The sequence below is a fragment of the Phaenicophaeus curvirostris genome, chromosome 9, assembly GCF_032191515.1.
Source record: "Phaenicophaeus curvirostris isolate KB17595 chromosome 9, BPBGC_Pcur_1.0, whole genome shotgun sequence".
Taxonomy (NCBI): Eukaryota; Metazoa; Chordata; class Aves; order Cuculiformes; family Cuculidae; genus Phaenicophaeus; species Phaenicophaeus curvirostris.
The window spans coordinates 24,305,609-24,324,630 of NC_091400.1; the positions used below are offsets into that span (position 1 = coordinate 24,305,609).

Here is a 19,022-nt window from a genome sequence, read left to right on the forward strand (position 1 = left end):
CTGAGGCTTGCCTTGGAGGCTAAGAAAGTTAACCAAAGGCAACACTTGCAGCTATTTTGGGCTCCCCTTGCTTGCATGAGGTGTGTTCTGCTGCAACCTTTGGTTTAAGACTTTGTTTAGGTAGTGGTTATGGTGCTCTGTTGCTCCTTGTGGTCACAATAAGGGATGGAGCACAAAGGGAAATGAAATTATCTGAATTCCTTTCACTAAAATACATTTCCCAATCTCGCTTATTTTGAATGGTAGTATTCAAGACCAACTGAGTAACTCTCATTGTGATGTGTAAGTTTAGGCCTATCAATAATAAATTAAATATATCTAACTAAAAATATGGTTTCTAGGAAACGCAAGCGATTTCATTCATTCACATCCTTATTTATTGTGCAAACATTTATACAAATGGGAGTGTATCTTCAAACATTTTTCTTGGATAACAGACAAGACCTTTTTTTTTGAAAAATAAAAACCAAAACAGTGATGATTCTTAGAGCAACATCTGGAAAACAGTGAGCTGGAACAAAGTGCTATTTTCAGGGAAGCTATGCATACCACCCTGCCTGCTTCCCTTGGATGCAGGAAAAAGCCATTTTTCAGCCATTGCCTATGCACTTTTCTTGGCTTAATGTACCTGAGTCTTTACAGTTGAACAGTATCCATTGCCCATGCTAAGTTGTGAATAGGGGATGATGAAGCGGTGGCTTCCTGGAAAGGAGCAGAAGTAATCTTCAGAATTCTCCATCCCTTATGAAAGGCCTTCTGACAATCTGAACATTGACAAAGATGATCGGAGGGCTGGAGCACCTCCCATACCAGGACAGGCTGAGAGAGTTGGGCTTGTTCAGCCTGCAGAAGAGAAGGGTCTGAGGAGATCCATAAGCGACCTTCCAGTACCTGAAAGGGGCTACAAGAGAGCTGGGGAGGGACTGTTTACAAAGTCTTGTAGTGATAGGATTAGGGATAATGGCTATAAATTGGAGAGGAGCAGATTTAGACTACGCATAGGAAGAAGTTCTTCATGACGAGAGTGGTGATTCCCCATCCCTGGGGGCGTTTACGGCCAGGTTGGATGGAGCCTTGGGCAGCCTGTCTAGTGGGAGGTGTCCATTGCCCATGGCAGGGGAGTTGGAACTAGATGATCTTTAAGGTCCCTTCCAACCCAAACTTTTCTTTGCTTCTATGATTCTAAGTGTGAGCTTTGTTAAAATTCATGCAGCTTGGAAAAAAGCCCCACTGGAATTGTCCGTTTAAACACATTTTTAGGCTGCAAACTTTTACCAGCTAGTTACAAATATATTGATTTCTTTAAAAAGACATTATTGACCTTTAAAACCCTGGAGTCAGATGCTGTCTGGCTTATCGGAGACATTTGGTTATTTGTATTCACACAGACCTAGGTAAGAGCTGGCAGGTTTGAGCTGGACCCTAAGCAATGATCAGAAGTGAGGAGTGGGTGATGTAAACACTGTATTTACATGAGATATAATTGCACAGAACTGACTGCAGAAGGCTGAGATACTACTTGCAAGACAGACGACTACATTCCTGAGTGGAGAACTATAAACTTTGTTTCCTCACTTTTTCCATCCTTTCTCTGGGGCAATTCTCCTACCATATGGAATCTGAAAAAGTTGGTTTATTCTTCTCTTCTGTGCTTGTCCCATATATGCTGTTGTAACATTTATTACTAACTTTTTTTTGGTATTATAAGGGCCTACGTTCAAAGTGTTTAGCGCTCACAGAAATGTGATTGTAAGTTTCTGAATAAGAGCTGAATCTGTCTACCATTAATTGTTACATTTACCAGACAAGGACTGGGCTATTTCTGCTGTGTCTTTCATTTGCATTTTCACCTCAGGAAATAAATAATTTGTGCAGTTCAGGTAGAGGAACAATTTTCTGTCTGTCAAAACATATCAGGAAGTGGTATATGAATGGGATATTCATTACTATGAGTAAACACTAAAGATCTGAGGATAAAAACAATGTTGTTATTTAGCAATTATAGATTGGTGATAGATGAAATAAGACATTTTGAGTTGTTCTTCTGTTGATTTTCTTCTGGCTCTCCTTACTTCAAATACTCAGTTAATATCACAGAATTTCCCATCCCCAGCAGGTTAAGTACTGTAGGAGGCTTGGCTCTGGCATATCTAAAATATTCTGGGAAAAAGACTATCATGATTTATCATGGTTCAGAGTAACAACAAGTGAAAGTCAAATCCCTACTTACTTTACAGCTTTCAGTTTTTTATAGTAGTGATATACCAGCATCCACATTTCTTCCCTTCATTATTTATTTATTCAATGGTTTCAATATTTTTAAGGATGTGTTCACAGGATATTCTTGTATTTCAGTGATTGTTTTTAGGTCTTTTCTTTCTTTTGTGTATCGTAAAATCCACTGTCCCACAACTCCTCCATCTATAAGACTTTGCTCACTGTGGATGCCCACTCTTGTGTACTGGCAGAGGGAGACTAAAATGCAGAATGGATTCTGCTGTCTTGACAACTTTATGGATATTGAACCATAGAATCATAGAATAACCAGTTGGAAGAGACCCACCGGATCATTGAGTCCAACCATTCCTACCAAACACTAAACCATGCCCCTCAGCACTTCGTCCACCCGTGCCTTAAACACCTCCAGGGAAGGTGAATCAACCACCTCCCTGGGCAGCCTGTTCCAGTGCCCAATGACCCTTTCTGTGAAATTTTTTTTCCTAATGTCCAGCCTAAATCTCCCCTGGTGGAGCTTGAGGCCATTCCCTCTTGTCCTGTCCCCTGTCGCTTGGGAGAAGAGGCCATCACCCTCGTCTCTACAACCTCCTTTCAGGTAGTTGTAGAGAGCAATGAGGTCTCCACTCAGCCTCCTCTTCTCCCAGAAAGTTCGTGTTCGCTATCCCACTGTCACAGAGAAAATCCATTTGTCCTGCAGTGCTTCAGAATGATGAGTGACAAAACCGTTAAAGAGGATGAATTGATTTTGTAATGTACTATAAACTAATGGCATAGTGACAACTACCTTTTGCTATGGTATCTGTTCTTTAACATCACCAACACCCATGCCCACACCCCACATCTACCCAGCAGGAACTGCCTCTGCTTTAATTGCACAAGGGTTGTGACCTGAAGGTGCAGATGCCTTGTCAGAAGGTTTGGATCTAAAGACATACGTTTTAGTTCCCACCCACAATATGGGCCATAGGACAGCCCTAGGTAGATGACATTTCTAACATCACGTATACGTTCTATTTGACACTTTGTTTCATTCCATTTCCATTTGTTCTATTTTTCTTTTGTACTCATTTGTATCTTCATCCTGTTTCTTTACTGGTTCTCCCCTAAGTGATTCCCACATTTATAAATGTGGGAAATGGTGAGATGAAAGGACAGGATTAAATACTTTTTCTTTTCCCTTTTTCCTTCTCTCTCATTTCTTTCCTTCACTTTCCAACACACTCCATCTCTTCCTTTCTCCCTCAGCTGTGTTTGTTTTATTCATTATCAGAAGCAATGCTGCAAACAAATTTGCTAGCAGTAGTCAGAAGGACAGAGTATGTCTGAGGGAACGAAGGAGTATTTTCTCTGTCAGCAAATTCTACCATGACGCTGCACCGGGATATTAGTCTCTCCTGGTCCTGTTCTCTGCTACTGCATAAAAACCACTCTTTCATTTTTAAGTCCCTTATAACATGTATGCATCTGGCTCCAGAGAACTTTATACGCGGCTTTTGCAAGAAAGTCCAAAACCAGAGTTAACATCTATGTTTACCTTTTGAAGCACATGACGTACAGCACTGATAAACTTTTGATTAATGTTAAACCTGGAAGTTTTTCCTCTTTCCCCATCACAGTATCTAGGAACACTATGTTCAAGAAGTAGTACATAACTTAGAAAGGAAAGAAATGTAATAGTGTGATGATAATGTTGCAATTCTCCTGAGACTTCTAGAATTATTAGTAACTTTTATTTTAATAGCAAGCGGTAGATGTGCCTGTCATCTCTGTTGAATTATAGCTCATTTTCTATAATCACTTTCCCTTTCTTTTTTAACTTTCTCTTCGCTGACTGTAAGAAATGCATTTTGAGATTAGATTGCCATGTTTAGACAGGGTGAATGAGTTGCAAGGCAGGGGCTTTTTGGTGAGCTGGTTTGAGTTCTGTGCAGGGGGCAGAGGGGAACAACCCAACTCTATTGAGATCAGCATTTGTAAGGCCTTGCACTTGCAGTCTGTATTACCATTTCGAGACCTGAAACTTTTCTATAATAGACTTACCTGCACAAGATAGTAAGCTTGAAACGGGTAAAATTGGATGAAATTACAGAGTTACTGCAGTATGCTGGAAGTCAGACTCAATTATTCAGTGGTCCCATTTGGCTTTAATATTTATGGATCTTTCTTTTATTTTTTCCATTGCATCGAACTTCATTGCACGCACAAATTTCCAATGTAATTATTTTCAGCTCCTGAGGTTTCAAACCCATTGAACAGCAGAAAGGCTCAGTAATTGTTTTATTACTAATACTGAAAGTATAATAATACTAGTATCAACAGAGTACAGTGAGCAAGAGAGTAAAAATATCTAAAGGCAGTAATAGCATCATTAAAGCTTTTTCATAAAAGTTAAACATGACTGTCAGATTAATGTTTCAGACCACAGAAAACAGTTTTAATTAACTTTCTCTTCCCTTTCCCTGGTGAAGGAACAAGCTGTAGAATTATTTGGACTTCTTAGAAGTGCAAGGCTTTCTGTATTGTTTCCTTTTCTTACAAATCTGTTACTAGCTGTAATGAAGTTAACAACTATAATGTAGTATATGCTTATTGCAGTTCCTGGTAACGTAGAGGTTGGGGTATTTTGTCCGTTCCCAGTTTTGTTCTGTCCTGGCCTCCAAGGGCTGTAGATGGGGTATGCACGGTTCTTCGTGCCTCCTGGCAGGATATGGCATTGCTGAGCTGCACATAGCGGTGTCCCCAGAAAAGAAGCTCGAACTGTGTGCTGGCATGGCAGGGTCTTACGTTTTATGACCTGAGTTGTTTTCTGCAGCATTATGGGATAATTTCTTGTTTACTATACATTCAGAATAGTAGACATGATATAGACAGTCACGGTAAAGTTGTGAGAATGTGGTTTTAAGCATGGAAGAGTTTGTAGATGTTTTAGGAACAGAAGAAATGCTAGTCTGCCTAAAGTTTCTGTATTCTATTTACTTGAGTATAACTATTTAAATTTATTATTAATATTTCTGCCTATATCGTTGCCTCAAAGATGATCAGATGTGATTTGTGAAGCTGCAGTTGTATATTTCTGTTCTGCGTGATTATTTCTTCTTTAAATCCTGGAACTCTTATAGGGTTATACATGCAGATGTATGTACACACAGCACACAGGTTCATATGATTTTTGAGTGTTTCATCTTTTTAAATATCATGACAGGAATTGTAATGTTTAGGCTCTAGAAAAAGCTTGAGTCGTTTCATTGTAGATGACAGAAAGAAGGCTGTAACAGAGAGTCACGGATCTCATTTGCTGTTTCCGCTACACACTTTGTGCCCTCATACTTCTCAATGCATTGGTCTTGTCCTGGAAAATTCCGGTATCTGTGCAGCATGAAAATTTGCTCCTTGCTATATGGTTTAAAGTAATGTGTGGCTACAGGCTCCAAGATTCCAAGATGTAAATCAGCATCAGTAATTTTGTCAGTAAGACCTGCTCCTGGATAGTTTTGGCTCTGGTTGCTTCACCCTGTTGATCATGGTATTGTCCTCTGTCTAACCTACAAATCACCTGGATAATATGTTTAGTGAAATGTAACCCAACATTACTGGTGCCCTGAGGCTTAAGAACACGCACTGTTAACATGACAAGGTAGGGAAAGACATAAGGAGGAATAGAAAAGGTACATAGAGCTTCTTGAGTATAGCCAAAAATTCAGATTATTTGTAAGATAAATTTCAGATGTGTCATCCACTGGAACTGCTCTAGAAAATGTACTCTTTGCTCTGAGAAGTGCTTCCCTTTGAACTGTTGCTTGTTTATCCAGACAGTTGGTCTTTAATGCAACATTCCTAAACTAGCTGTTAACTCAATAATGAAAGAGCCTCAAAAACTAAAGTGAATACATGCCTAGCATACTTAGTTTCCTCATCATTTTGGAAATTTGATTTACAATCAAACGAAAATAAACAAGAAAGCTGATAGTGAGTGAAAAGACTTTTCACATGTTAATGAAATTAAAGAGAAGAAAACAAGTATTTTTCTGTTGTTCCTTTTCTTTAAAGACATCAGTTTTCATAAGTCTAAAGTATATGACAAAGCTTAAAAGTATGGGAAAAGCTAGTTTGTGGTGAACACAGTATTGATTTTATTTTGATTGAGTAATTAAGAACTAAAATGTCGCCTTGGAAACTGTACTGTCTGTGTTTTATCCAGGAGAAAATACGGAGTACTGTTTGGAATAAATAAATAAATAATATAGATTTTAATAGAAAAGGAGTTATTCCCAACCAAATAATTAAGTAGAAAATTAAATTTTTTGACATTATTTTAAAGAAGAGTCTGTTAAAGGTCAGTTCTGATTGAAATAGGTATGTTACTTTGCATTTGCATTAGGTTCCGATACTTTTGCAGATATCCTGAGATACACTACACGTTTCTTACATACTCCTTTATGGATCAGTCGGTTGTACTCGTCACTGTGGTAGGTGGTCAAAGGTTCAAATTCTATTGAACTGAAAATGCTACAAGGGTGTGGTCACATTTGTTGAGGAATACAAAGAGTGGAGGCAGAGAAGCAATAGAAACTCTGTCAGATTCATTCATCCCTAATTTACAGGGTGTTTGAAGTCAAGACTTATTCACTCTGAGGAAAGAAGAATGTCCTTATCAGAGGGTAACGTCTAATCATAAGGGCTGAATATCTGTTTTGTGTAGCATACATGCCTTACTTTCATCCCTATGAACATCCTTGATCTTAGACTAAGATAAGGTTTGATCTTAATTGGTGGGTCTATGTTACAAGATGTTCCTGGAAGGTAATACTACAAGTGTGCACAATCTTCCCCATTCTAAAACCCATGCCCATATACAGTACAACTTAAAATACCATCTTAAAATACCATGATGATCAACAGAACTGTGCAAAAAGTCACCTTGTTTACCTTTTAACAAGGTACTGTGCACTAAAGAGGTAATCTTGACTCTGGTGTGTAATGAATAGAACTGCAGCTGCCTGAGTTACAGTGACAATAATAGTGAACCACGAATGTGTTCAAGTGTGCTTGAAATTAGAATTAATTTTTACCCACCTTGATATGCCTATGTGCAGGAGACTATGATTTATTGAGTAGCTGGCATGAATTTGAGGCCTTTCTAGAGGCTCTTATCAAAAGTTGGTATATTCCTTATGTGTAAAACCTTGCTGATTTGTTTAGAGGTCTTCATCTTTGGATGGTGATTTACTTTCAAATATCTATAGAAATAAATGAGAACTGAAATGAAGCAACTTGAGTTTAAGCTGAGTTTTTGAGCTGAAGAACCTGGCTGAACCTTCATCTTTTCTTAATGAAAGTGGTTATAAGACTAAATCCGTTTAACTATCCACAACAAATTTCTGCCTTTCCTGAGTTCAGTTTGTAGAGGTGAACTTGCAAGAGGGACAAGAAACTCAAGAGGTGAGTGAATCCCCAGCTGCCAATCAAAGCAGCTACCTGACTCCAGTTAGCTGGTTTGTGCTGGTTTGATCTTTTAAAGCTCAATTAGAGCTCTAGATTTGAGCATCTCTGTGTCTTAGAGAGGTTCCCTGCTCATTCCAGTGTAGCAGCTATTTGTCTTCTCATGCCCCTTGGACGTGTAGTTGTATTGATAGTGGATTGTCAGTTTGGAGAGTAAGATAGGTAAGAAGATAGGTAGTACTGTGCTAGCTGCTCTTTAGGAGTGTGACTAATTTCCCTGTTGCTGTCCTCCCAGCTCACCATTAAGTGAATGATCCAAGAGCCTGATTGATCATAGCTAAATAGTGTTGGAAGGGCGTGTTTGTTTATTTTAGTGAAAATCATAGAATCATAGAATAACCAGGTTGGAACAGACCCACCGGATCATTGAGTCCAACCATTCATGAAACTTCACAGAAAAGCCAATGATAACCCAATACAGGTCTTATCACCTGGGCTGTAAACAAACTATTTTTTTTAACAGTGATATTAAAGGCTGTACTTTTCCTTAATAGTCCACGCTGCAACAAAGTAGCCTTAAATCAAAGCATGTGTTTCTGCTTTACAAACAGCTCCTTGCACGTGCTGACTTTGCAGCTGCTTCCTGCAGTCTTTGACTTCTGTAATTAGGACAACTGTCGAGCCCAGCTAATGATATTAAACTGACTTGTCCACACGTCTAGAATATTATTTATCTCAAGGGTTTAATTTGCTGAGTATGGGGCAGCACAATACAAGATTTGCATGCGTGATGGATGCAACTAGTTTTCTTAGCTCTTGTTGCCAAGTTACAATAAGCTGTTATCACAGTGGATTGTTTGCATTTAAATTAACAAATATTCCACCTAAACAGAGCCATACTGCTGAAAACTGATGTTATACTGATGTCTCTGAAGAGAGGGAAAAAATCAAACCAAAAACCCCAACTTCTGAACAGGATAATTTTGTATTCTGGACATTAGCCAGACAGGTTCAAAAATAGCTCTTCAGACTCCAGAGGCCGACATGTTCTACAGTAGCAACTGACTATGAGCTTGCATACAACAAATAGCTACTACTTAAAAAGAAGTATCAGGAATATTATTGAGTGCTTAAAGACAGAATTGCAACGATCTGTTGTCTGAATCTCATTTCATAGTCACTTTCTCTGGAAATAATCTGATACCCTTGCAATCAGGTATCGTATACAAATGGTAAGAAAACAGGTAAATTAAAAAAAGAGATGTACTGGAGTCTCTACAGTTCTCTGCATGATTAGAAATTATCTAAAAGTGTAATGTGTTTATCAAGGGGAAAAATGTACAATGTTCCAATGGAAAATAAGATAGAATCCATGCTGAAACATCAAACTACTGTCCTACTTCTTCCTGAAGATCCATCCCAAAGTCCTTTAAGTTCTCCAAAACCAGAATCTGTTTTCCCCTAATCTATTTTAAAAAATTGCACAGAGGGGCCGTAACTAAGGGGAGTGTCTGCCATCTCAGGTTGGACTCCATGCTCTTAAGGGTATTTTCCAACCTAAATGATTCTGTGAGCTTTGACTTCATTCAAAAAAATACTCATACAGGGTCAGCAGACTGGGGGTCTTGGTAACCATCTGGAAGAGGAATGGTGTTAACTGCTGATAGCTGTTTGATCATGTCTGTAGATGTGATCAATGTGGGACCTCTCATTGTTTTTGAATAGAGATTCCTTTTCATAGCAGTACTGGGAGGGCAGGGTGAGGGGGTTGTGGTAGTTCTCGTGGGTCTAAAAGTCAACTCTTAATAAACTGATAGCCAGTACACAGGAAATCTAAACAAATGGAATGTGTAAGATATTGCAGAAAAATACTGTATAACACACAAGAAACACAGCTGCATCCAGCTACAATTGCAACACTTTGCACAATACAGAGAACATGTAAACCAAACTCAATGTCTTTACTGCAGTTAAAGATCCAAAGACAAGATTGTCCAGTTCTGCAAGGTGCACTAGTTAGTCTGATAGTCTGTTCATATATGGGTTCATTTTAAAGGTGTCACTCTCTGAAGTAAGCCATTTGATAAAAAGCATTGGACTGACAGAAATTAAACTGTAGATGTTCAGTGAAATCATTTGATTAAAACCACAACCAGACACCATCAATCAGCCCCAGCAGAAACCTGCTCAGATAACTCTCCTTGAAATACTGTACCTCCTCAGAAAATGGATGAAGAGGATTTTGTCAGGATTTCAGGACTGGGAGAAGCAGCTTCTCCTTCGACTTTAAATTGCTGTGCCAGAAACGTGTCCTGTCCTTGTAAAAACCCTCCTGCAACACTGAATTTTTGATTCATAGCAGAAAAAGAACAGAGAGGAATGGAGACAGAATAGGTAGTGCAGTGCTGCCTGTGCTTCAGGAGACTTGTTCTGGCAGTTTCAGTGAGCATGGCTCTTGAAAAGCCTGCAAATAGATCTTATCTATACAATCCTACAGAATCCCTCAGAGGGAGGGGAAATGACAGGGAAACGTTTCTGTGGACTGTGGAATTTCAGCTCATTAAAGTGAGGAAACAACTGCCCTGGGAAGAATCCATATGGAGTCCATGACAGACGCCTGATACGCTATATTCCCAGCGGCAGAGCACAAAAGCTGATCATTTAGCAATATTGAGAAGCTTATTGTATTCACAGGAGCAGGTGGTAGTGCTGCTGTAAAAGTTGCGTTAAGGGGAGAGAATGCAGTTGCCACGCTATATCTTGACCCGCTGTCTCTTCCCCGGGTACAGGTGGGTGGCACACTCAGGGTTAAGACCACGAAAGCGCACTGGTGGCATGCAATGCCAGGTGTCCAGACACCCACCAAATTAGTTCCAGTGCCAGCTTTTGTACACAGCTTGGCACCTTCAAAGCGCTGGTTGGCTTTAGTGTGAAAGAAAGACTTTTAAATCTCTTACCTTGGTCTAGTCCAGTGTTGCTTTTTGGTTGTTCTCTGTCCACTACCAGAAAAAGAGAAATTAATGCCAGATTCCAGTGAGTCATCCTAAATGACAGAGTAGGCTCAGTCTTCGCACCGGCTGCTGGCTGCCTCCGCTGTGCGACAGCTGCCGGCTGGCTGGGGAACAAGCGTGTCCCATTCTGCAGCCTGCGGCGGGGGGAATGGGGAAGGCAGCGCCCAGGAGAGGAGGTGGGAGAGCAAGCTGGAGGAGAGAGGGACCAAAAGAAAGAGGAGAGAGCAGAGGCAGGAATATACCATGCGGCTGCGTGCTCCCCTTCTCTGCCTGGTGCTCAGCCTCACAATGTGCTGCCGGAAAGTTACTTTTTAATATGTGATGCTCCCTCTGATTTCAGAGCCTCCCCACTCCTGCCTTCTTTTCAATCTATGCCCAGAGGAACTTCTCAGCATTTCGGCGATTACATTATCAACTCTCTCTTTTTGAGGTTGGTGGAGATGCTGTGCACAGAATACGTTCAGTAAAGGAAGTCTCTCTTGTGGCTGTGTGAAAAGCAGCACTTGTTTTCTTGAGCAATTTTATAGGCTGTTTATCTGAGAGTGGGAAACCAAGGGCAGGGCAGGAATTCTGGCATCAGCGGGGGAAAAAAATAGAAAAGGTGTTGGGGAGCACATAATAGTGTACAAGATTGTTGGGGAGGAAATCATTTCTTGGTTACTTCCATTAGAAGAGAAGATTGAGGTAATTTCTGAACCTCTGCATCCTCAGATGTGCCTCTGCAGATCAGAAACTGGTGCCAGAGGCAGGACCCTTCCTGGGGATTCTTGAAATAATTCTCAAGAGGAAAAGGCAAAAAGCAAGCTGTTTGACTGAGTAAAAATGCACTAAATTGCACTAAATGTCTTTGGGGAAACACTGGTGTTTTCTAATCACCCTCAGTCTCCAAAGTGCAGTTTAATGATTTCATTGCACTCACACCCCTTGTATGTTTGTGTTTGTTTATACACGTATTTTTTTAGGAAACTAGAACAGGTCAGCTTCACAAAAGCTGGTGATTGCTTTAAATACTTTAGTGTCACTGGGAAGGGATGAAGTGTTTATGTGCCCAATGTTTGCAAAGGGTAAGTCAGGAAGGCTTTTGTGGGCTTTTGAAGGCTCTTGATTGAAATATTGGTAGCAGGAGCATAAGAAAATATAAATTGCTACTACATCCGTGTCAAGCTCTGTCCAGATGCTCTGAATATTTGTCAAATTAATTTGCATCTAAAAAGAGTAACGTTTCATATTTTGTATTCCAGTACTGTAAATGGGAGTGGATAGTCTTAATCCTGTTTCATTGGCACAAAATTCCCAAAGAAAACTAGAGAAAGTAATAAAAAATAACATTGTAAAGATGGAAGAGCTCAAATAAGTATTCATACCTTATTAGAAAACTCAATGTGTGATAATATCACATCTGCTCCAAATGATTGTGCCAGTTAAATATCCATTAGGTGTTCTGCATGTGTTTCCCTCAGCAGAGCACAAAATGATGTTTTCTTCTATTCTGGTGTTATTGGCTAGGGATGATCCTGTGAGAATGAGGTATAAGCTCACAAGCTCTTCAGACCTTTTTTTTGATGTTTGACTTAAATATATTTATAATTCTGGTTTTGCTAAAAGTACTAGGGATTTGCCACACTTATAATTCAAAATTAAGCAGAACAGCAGCTCATATTCAAGAGCTTATAAAACATTTCCTTAGGCTGAGTGGAGGCAAAATCATACTTTGTTTTTTTTCCTCTGTCAATTTGAACCACCACAGAAAATTTTTTTACCCTTAAATTTCCACATCTAATGCAGCACGATGTCACAAACCACGTATACTCCTTCCTTTCTCCTTCAGCCTGTGAGCAAATAGCATGAATAGTATCCACAAAATTAATTTTAACTCCTTGTGGACACAATTAATTAGGAGAAATAGGTCTTTGGTATGATTGGGTAGTGATCATAGGATCATAGTTTGGGTTGGAAGGGATCTTAAAGTTCATAAAGTTCCAACCCCCTGCCATAAGCAGGGACACTTCCCACTGGATCAGGTTGCTCAAAGTCTCATCCAGCCTGGCCTTGAACTCCTCCAGGGATGGGGCAGCCACCACTTCTCTGGGCAACCTGTGCCAGTGCCTCAAGACCCTCACGTTCAAACATTTCTTCCTGAGATCTAATCTAAATCTCCTCTCTGTCAGCTTAAAACTGTACTACTTCATCCTATTCCTGCACTCCCTGATAAAAAGCCCCTCCTTAGCTTTCCTGTAGTCTCCCTCTAAGTACTTAAAGGCTGCTCTAAGGTCCTCCTGGAGCCTTCTCCTCTCTGGGCTGAACAACCCCAAGTCTTCCAGTCTGTCCTCCTATGGGAGGTGCTCCAGCCCTTTGATCATCTCCGTGGCCTCCTCCGGACTCGCTGTAATGGATCCAGGTCCTTCCTGTGCTGGGGACTCCAGAGCTGAATGCAGGACTCCAGATGAGGTGTCACAAGAGCAGAGTACAGGTGCAGAATCAGCTCCTTTGACCTGCTTGTCACACTTCTTTGGATGCAACCCAGGCTGCATTTGGCTTTCTGGGCTGCAAGTGCACATTGCTGGTTCATGTTGAGCTTCTCATCCACCAACACTCCTAAGACCTTCTCTTCAGGGCTACTGCAAACCATTCTCCACCCAGCCTGTAGCTGTGCTTGGGATTGCTCTGACCAAGGTGCAGGACCTTGCATTTGGCCTTGTTGAACTTCATAAAGTTAGCACAGGCCCACAGAGAAGTGTGTGCATCATCAGGGAGAATCATCCGTGTTTAAGACACCTATCTAGGGCTCCTCCAGATATCTCTTAGAAGTTGACAGCATGAATTGTACACAAATTCAGGGTTAGCTGCATAATAGACCACAACTGAAAAATGGCTGGGAGGAGAAAAGGACTACGGAGAACCTCTGCTGTAACAAGGACTCTGCTTCAGACACCCTATAGATCCTGTACTGTTGGAATGACTCATTGCGGAGAGGTAATGTAGGGACAGGTCTCGGTGACAGAGGGTGTCACAAGATAATTAAACACATTTGCCTGAAGTGACAGACAGTGGTGGATGAAGCTGGGTGTTTGTGGTAGGATGGGAGTGCAATGAGATGCCCAGGGGTGTCCAGAGGCAGATTTGAAGATGTGCTGGAAGTCTGAGGTGCTGATACCTAACTGAAAACAAGTAGAGGAACAACAGTGTAATAGAAGGATGCTTGTCCTTGGATATGAAACTAAAGTTGGATTAATTATCTGCTCATATAGACTAATGTTTTGCAAGAGTATTTTCCTAGACATTTAATAATTCCTTTAGCACAATTGGCCTGATTTCTCCATGCTGGTTATTCCCCTTCTGCCTACTTGGTATTGCATAGAGGATGCTCAGTAACCATGTAAACTCTGCAGTTGTGAACCTGAGCTGTATGCTTTGAAGAGATCTTTAATTAGCTGAACTCATTCATTATTGTTGCCAGTATCACCTGGCAAAGCAATAATGCATACATGTATGTTTCCGCCCACATAACTAATGTCTCTGTATCAGAAGTTGTCTGCTTGCCCAGGCATTCATAGATGGAGAAGAAATGAAGTAGGTGGATATAATCAAATGTCATCTTTTTTAGAGCAATTAAAGTGACTGTAATTGACATTCACAAATATCCAGAGAACTACAGACTCGGTAGATTACTCTGTGGTAGAGTTTACTCTGCCTTTCACATTGATGAAATGTCACTATATTGCCAGCTTGTGTTCCTAGCAACAAGACATGAATATTGGTAGCAAAATGAACACAAAAAATGTTTTAAAAGTAGGAAGTGCTTGCTTAAAATCTTCCTTTTTTATTTCTTTATCTTCATGCTTTAAATTCCTGAGGGGATACTGTGTTAGTTATTTGCAATTTCCATTCTCCATTGAAGTTGATAGGACAGAATTCGACCCGATGTGAGAGGTTAAGGAACAACAGACCCAATTTATTCCCAATTTGTCTGCAAGAATTGCTAGGGTTTGGGGTTTTTTTTGGGGGGGGGGTTGGTTTTTTTTTTTGGCAATTAATGTTTGTATCAGAGTAGCAGTATGGTCTAAATTCTAATTCTAATTACATTTCTATAGCTTGATATTACAAGAGCTGCGTGAGTCAGATTCTTTCTCAGGCATTTATTTTTTTTTTACTCAGTAAAAAAAAAAGGTACCCCTAATTTTTTTTTGTAAAAGCACTGACTGGTTACAGGAATGTTATTTTATGTAGAGGTTGGTTGACATCCTTCTTGGGAGTTGATAGTGAGGATTTGGGTATACCAGTTGCCAAAATAACTGGAAGTCTTTCCTCTAGAGATAATAAGCAGGTCAAGAATTAAATTAAATTGGAAGTCAGAAGTTGGCAGTGTTGCATACAAAAACTTGTAGTGCCAAGCATATTTGTCTGTAGCTGCCTGGGGAAGCTGTGACATCTGTATCATTGCAGCATTCAACACTAGTTTAGGCAAACACAAGAAGGTATCCAGAAAAGAGAATTTATTCTACTCTGAATGTGGCTGCTATGATTTTCTTCTTTCCCATGTACAGGACAGTCACTGAATATACAAACAGAGTGAGGTCAGAGCAAATCCTTGTTCTTAACTGATCATTGATTGCAGCAAAATTATTTGATTGTAGAATCACATTTTGGACTGTTTGGTTTTATCTTTTGAGTAGCTGGGCACCTTCCATGAAATTACTGAAATCTCTGGAAACCAGTGGTTTTCCCAAGTTCTTCTGAAGCAATATAAGGAACATATTTATTTCATACTCTTCCTCATCCAAGTCATTATTGCATCTCATTTTCATCCCTCCACGCCTCTTTGTCTTTAGTGCAACCAGAGAATGAATCTTCTCTTTTCTTTCACCTTTTCCTTCCACAGATGTATGCTTTTGTGTTTAGTCACAGTTGAGATTCTAGCTGAAATTACACTTAGGTCAAAATCTTGCACTTCAATCTAGGTGCTGAAAAAAATGTTATTTTAAACTCCAGTAACAAATTCCAAACATCAGTCCTGCCATATTTTGTCTTACAAGCATCATTTTTTGGTTGAAGTAAAATAATGGAGTTTGGGGTTAGTAACAGAGTTTCTGGAAAGTAATATGGATGAGAGAAACTTGAATCTTGACTGTTAAGGGCAAACCTCCCCTGCTGATGATCTGCTAGATGCAGAAAACATTGATTTATAAAATACAGTTCCAGAATGCCAAATCATTACAAAAGTTGTTGGGATGTTTTTGTCAATACTCAGTTTGCAGCCTAAAGAATTACATTTGATGTTAGAAATGTATCTGGTTTTGAGTTCTGAACTTACTGTAACACTAGTATTTTTTTGAATGGCAGTTATTATGTCCTTAAAGTTATTCTTATGAAAAACTATGATATTTAAACCAATTAAATAAATGTTATGAATGAGAGCTTCAGCAAAAAAAGATGGATGCACACAGCTGGCATTGGCTATAGGCAGAACTCTGTGCTTCTGCTTACTCTTTAAACGTGAGGAATGGCATTGAGGGAGAAAACAACGGCTGTATTAAAAAGAGAAAGGACTTTTTTCTGTACATAAACAAGCTATGATATTAACTGGTGAGAATATTTCATGAATGCTGGAACTGACTGAAAAGCTGAAATTTTTATTTCTTATGAAACAAGGAAGATAAAAAAATAAAATCTCAGTTTTGTCAAAAGATGGAAATTTTTAAAATCTCAGTTCAGGAAAAAAGGGTATTTCCTTCTTAACCACAATGCAGCTAAATCTCTGTCAGTTTTGGTTTTGCCTGTGCTGTCTCTGAATACTCCAATAGAATGGATTTTTCAGTTGCCCCTGGCAACCTATTCCAATACTTCATTATTTTTGTTGTTAGAAACTTTGGGGATGTTTTTTCCCTGATGTTTATTGCAGTGCTACATCAAAATACATTGACCATCACCTTTTTGTTGTAATCCTGAAGGAGGGGAGCTGACTAATACCTTTCTTTTTTGCAGCAGCAGCTTTTCAAGCAATTGTCACGTCTGACCACATCTCATCTTCATGAGGTGGACAACCCATCTCTGAAAACATTTGACTCCTGCTATATTGTCATATGAGAGGATACTTTAGGAAACAGATGGATGGTCTTCCTGTGGAGTATTCAAGTGAACTTAATTCTGTAGTGCTGTATCAGTGAATCAATAACCCTGAGCATCAAGGAGAACTCAGATTTCTAAAGCAATAGCCTGGGTATATAACATGCACTACATGATTTTACATGGATGCTGAGCCTTTGAAAACAGATTTTGTAACATATTTATAATACTGTAGTTTAGTTCAGTTGCAGTTTCCATTATGAAATGATATTTTTGTGTCTGAAAATTTCGTGACAAAATCCCCATTGGTTCAGTTTTTGTTTAAGGACTTGAACCCTGGGGTTTTTTTGTTGGTTTTTTTTTTAATTTATCTATTAATTTGTGAAAAAAATGTATTTTAAGTGTTGTTTTCAGAATACTTTTGCAGTCTAATTCATATATAATTATAGAACAAAAACTCTCAGTATTCACCCTTAACTGAGAAAGATGCAAAATTCAAAGGCTGAAAATTCTTTAACAAAATATTTTTTACACTAGAAAACTAACAATTATTCAAATGCGGGGCTAGCAGGGCTTCTTGCCTCTTCTTTCTTCCTCCTTTCCCACTGGAAGTGTTTCTGTTTCGGTAAAACTTCTTGAATATTTCATCCTGATAAATGAAAATTCACCTCAGATGAATGATGGATTCAGATCCAGCCAGTATTTTAAGATTCTTCTTGGACACCAACTTCAAATTTATGCCTTAAATTGAATGGCAAAGAGACTGTCCCTGATGCTGAGGAGTTAGGAAATGTGCCATATTGAGTGTTACTCCACATTACTAAACTTTCATTTAGAATACCATAGAATCCAAATAAATTTGAAGTTTGAAAAAAGTCAAAACCCCTAAGGATTGTCCACTGTTTGTTCAAAAGCATTAAAGGTGCCCCAGTGCAAGAAAAATGGATACTCAGTTTGATATTTGGGCAGTGCTAACTGTTCCAGAAACTTGGAGCAGCTTAAGTTGCATTCCCCAGACTGGAAATCTTGCATCTCATTTCCGTTATATATAACACTGATACAGTCCTGCAGACAAAGACCTTTCTCTAAGATCTTACTGCTCTTCTTAAAACATTATGGAAGCACCTCTTTCAACCCCAGACTAGTGTTTTTCACTTTGAATCTTTTTCAGTTGATGCAGTGTGGGAAAAGATTCAGAGGAAATTAAAATTGCTATTTTTTTGTTTTGTTAATGAAGTTAGTTTGTTTCAATGAGAGCAATATAGTCACATTTTAGAAAAAATTGTTCAGAACCTAGAAATTCCAAATAATTGGTATCCACAATTAGCAAAATATTTACATACCTGTACCCCAGGAAAATCAGTTAATAGTCTGTCCTTTACTTGTATCTCCCTGATGGGCAAAGCTTAGAAAATGCAGCCTGCTTCGCTGAGCTGGCTTCTGTTGCTGACAGAAGCTGTACTGGATGCCGCAGCAGTTTTCTTTTGTTGGGGAAGGTAGGAACATAGTCTTGCCTGGCACAGTAGCTATTTTGGGCTGGAGAGGTAATGAGAGGTTAAAAAGTGTGAAGAAAGGTCCCAGCTACCTGGTTTTGATAGCCCATGCATCCCAGAAATTTAATTACATATTAATGGCTGTTTTCTGTGCTATTAATGATGTGAAATGGCCTGTGAGGGAGACTGTCTCAATTAGCCCATGCATTAACTTTTTGTCACTAATGTGTGTCAGTATTGATGTTTTTAATTGCATGAGACTCATGGAGAGCTCCGAGTAATCACACAGGGATGCCCAATGTGGCTGAAGTCTGGCCTCTGAGGTCACAGCAATAAAGAACAATTGAGTTTGGTTTTTAGAAAAATCCAGCCAGTAGAATTAGATATTCTATTTTTACAGCACAAAGAATGTTTTAGAGCCAGCTATTATTTTTAAGTAAACTATCTGTGACTTGTGTTTAAATATTAGGAAACTTCAACCGGACTTTCTTCTTTGCTCTTCGTTTCTTTTCTGTTCTTTTCCATTTAATTTCTGTTCCAGTGGATCAGCCTTTTAAAGATTTCTTGCCCTCCTGTTGGATACAAAATTCATTATGCAACACAGTGACAGAATAGCCTGATCACCAGGACATAGAATCATAGGATTGATGGAGTTGTAAGAGACCATAAATATCATTCAGTTCCAACACCCCTGGCATGGGCAGGGACAGCTTCCACTGGATCAGGCTGCTCAAAACCTCATCCAACCTGGCCTCAAACACCTCCTTAGTGGTGGCAA

General features: G+C 39.4%; 1 protein-coding gene across 2 annotated transcripts in view; it reads right to left on the minus strand.

The window, feature by feature from the left end:
* Positions 1-11,156, minus strand: part of RASGEF1A (RasGEF domain family member 1A) — a 165,697-nt gene extending 154,541 nt beyond the window's left edge. The window contains exon 1 of one of the 2 annotated variants that reach the window (XM_069864388.1): positions 10,635-11,156. The gene's annotated coding sequence lies outside the window, so the exon portion shown is untranslated. The remainder of the gene's footprint in view (positions 1-10,634) is intronic. The other variant, XM_069864391.1, reaches the window with a different exon arrangement.
* Between the last annotated feature and the right edge of the window lie 7,866 nt (positions 11,157-19,022).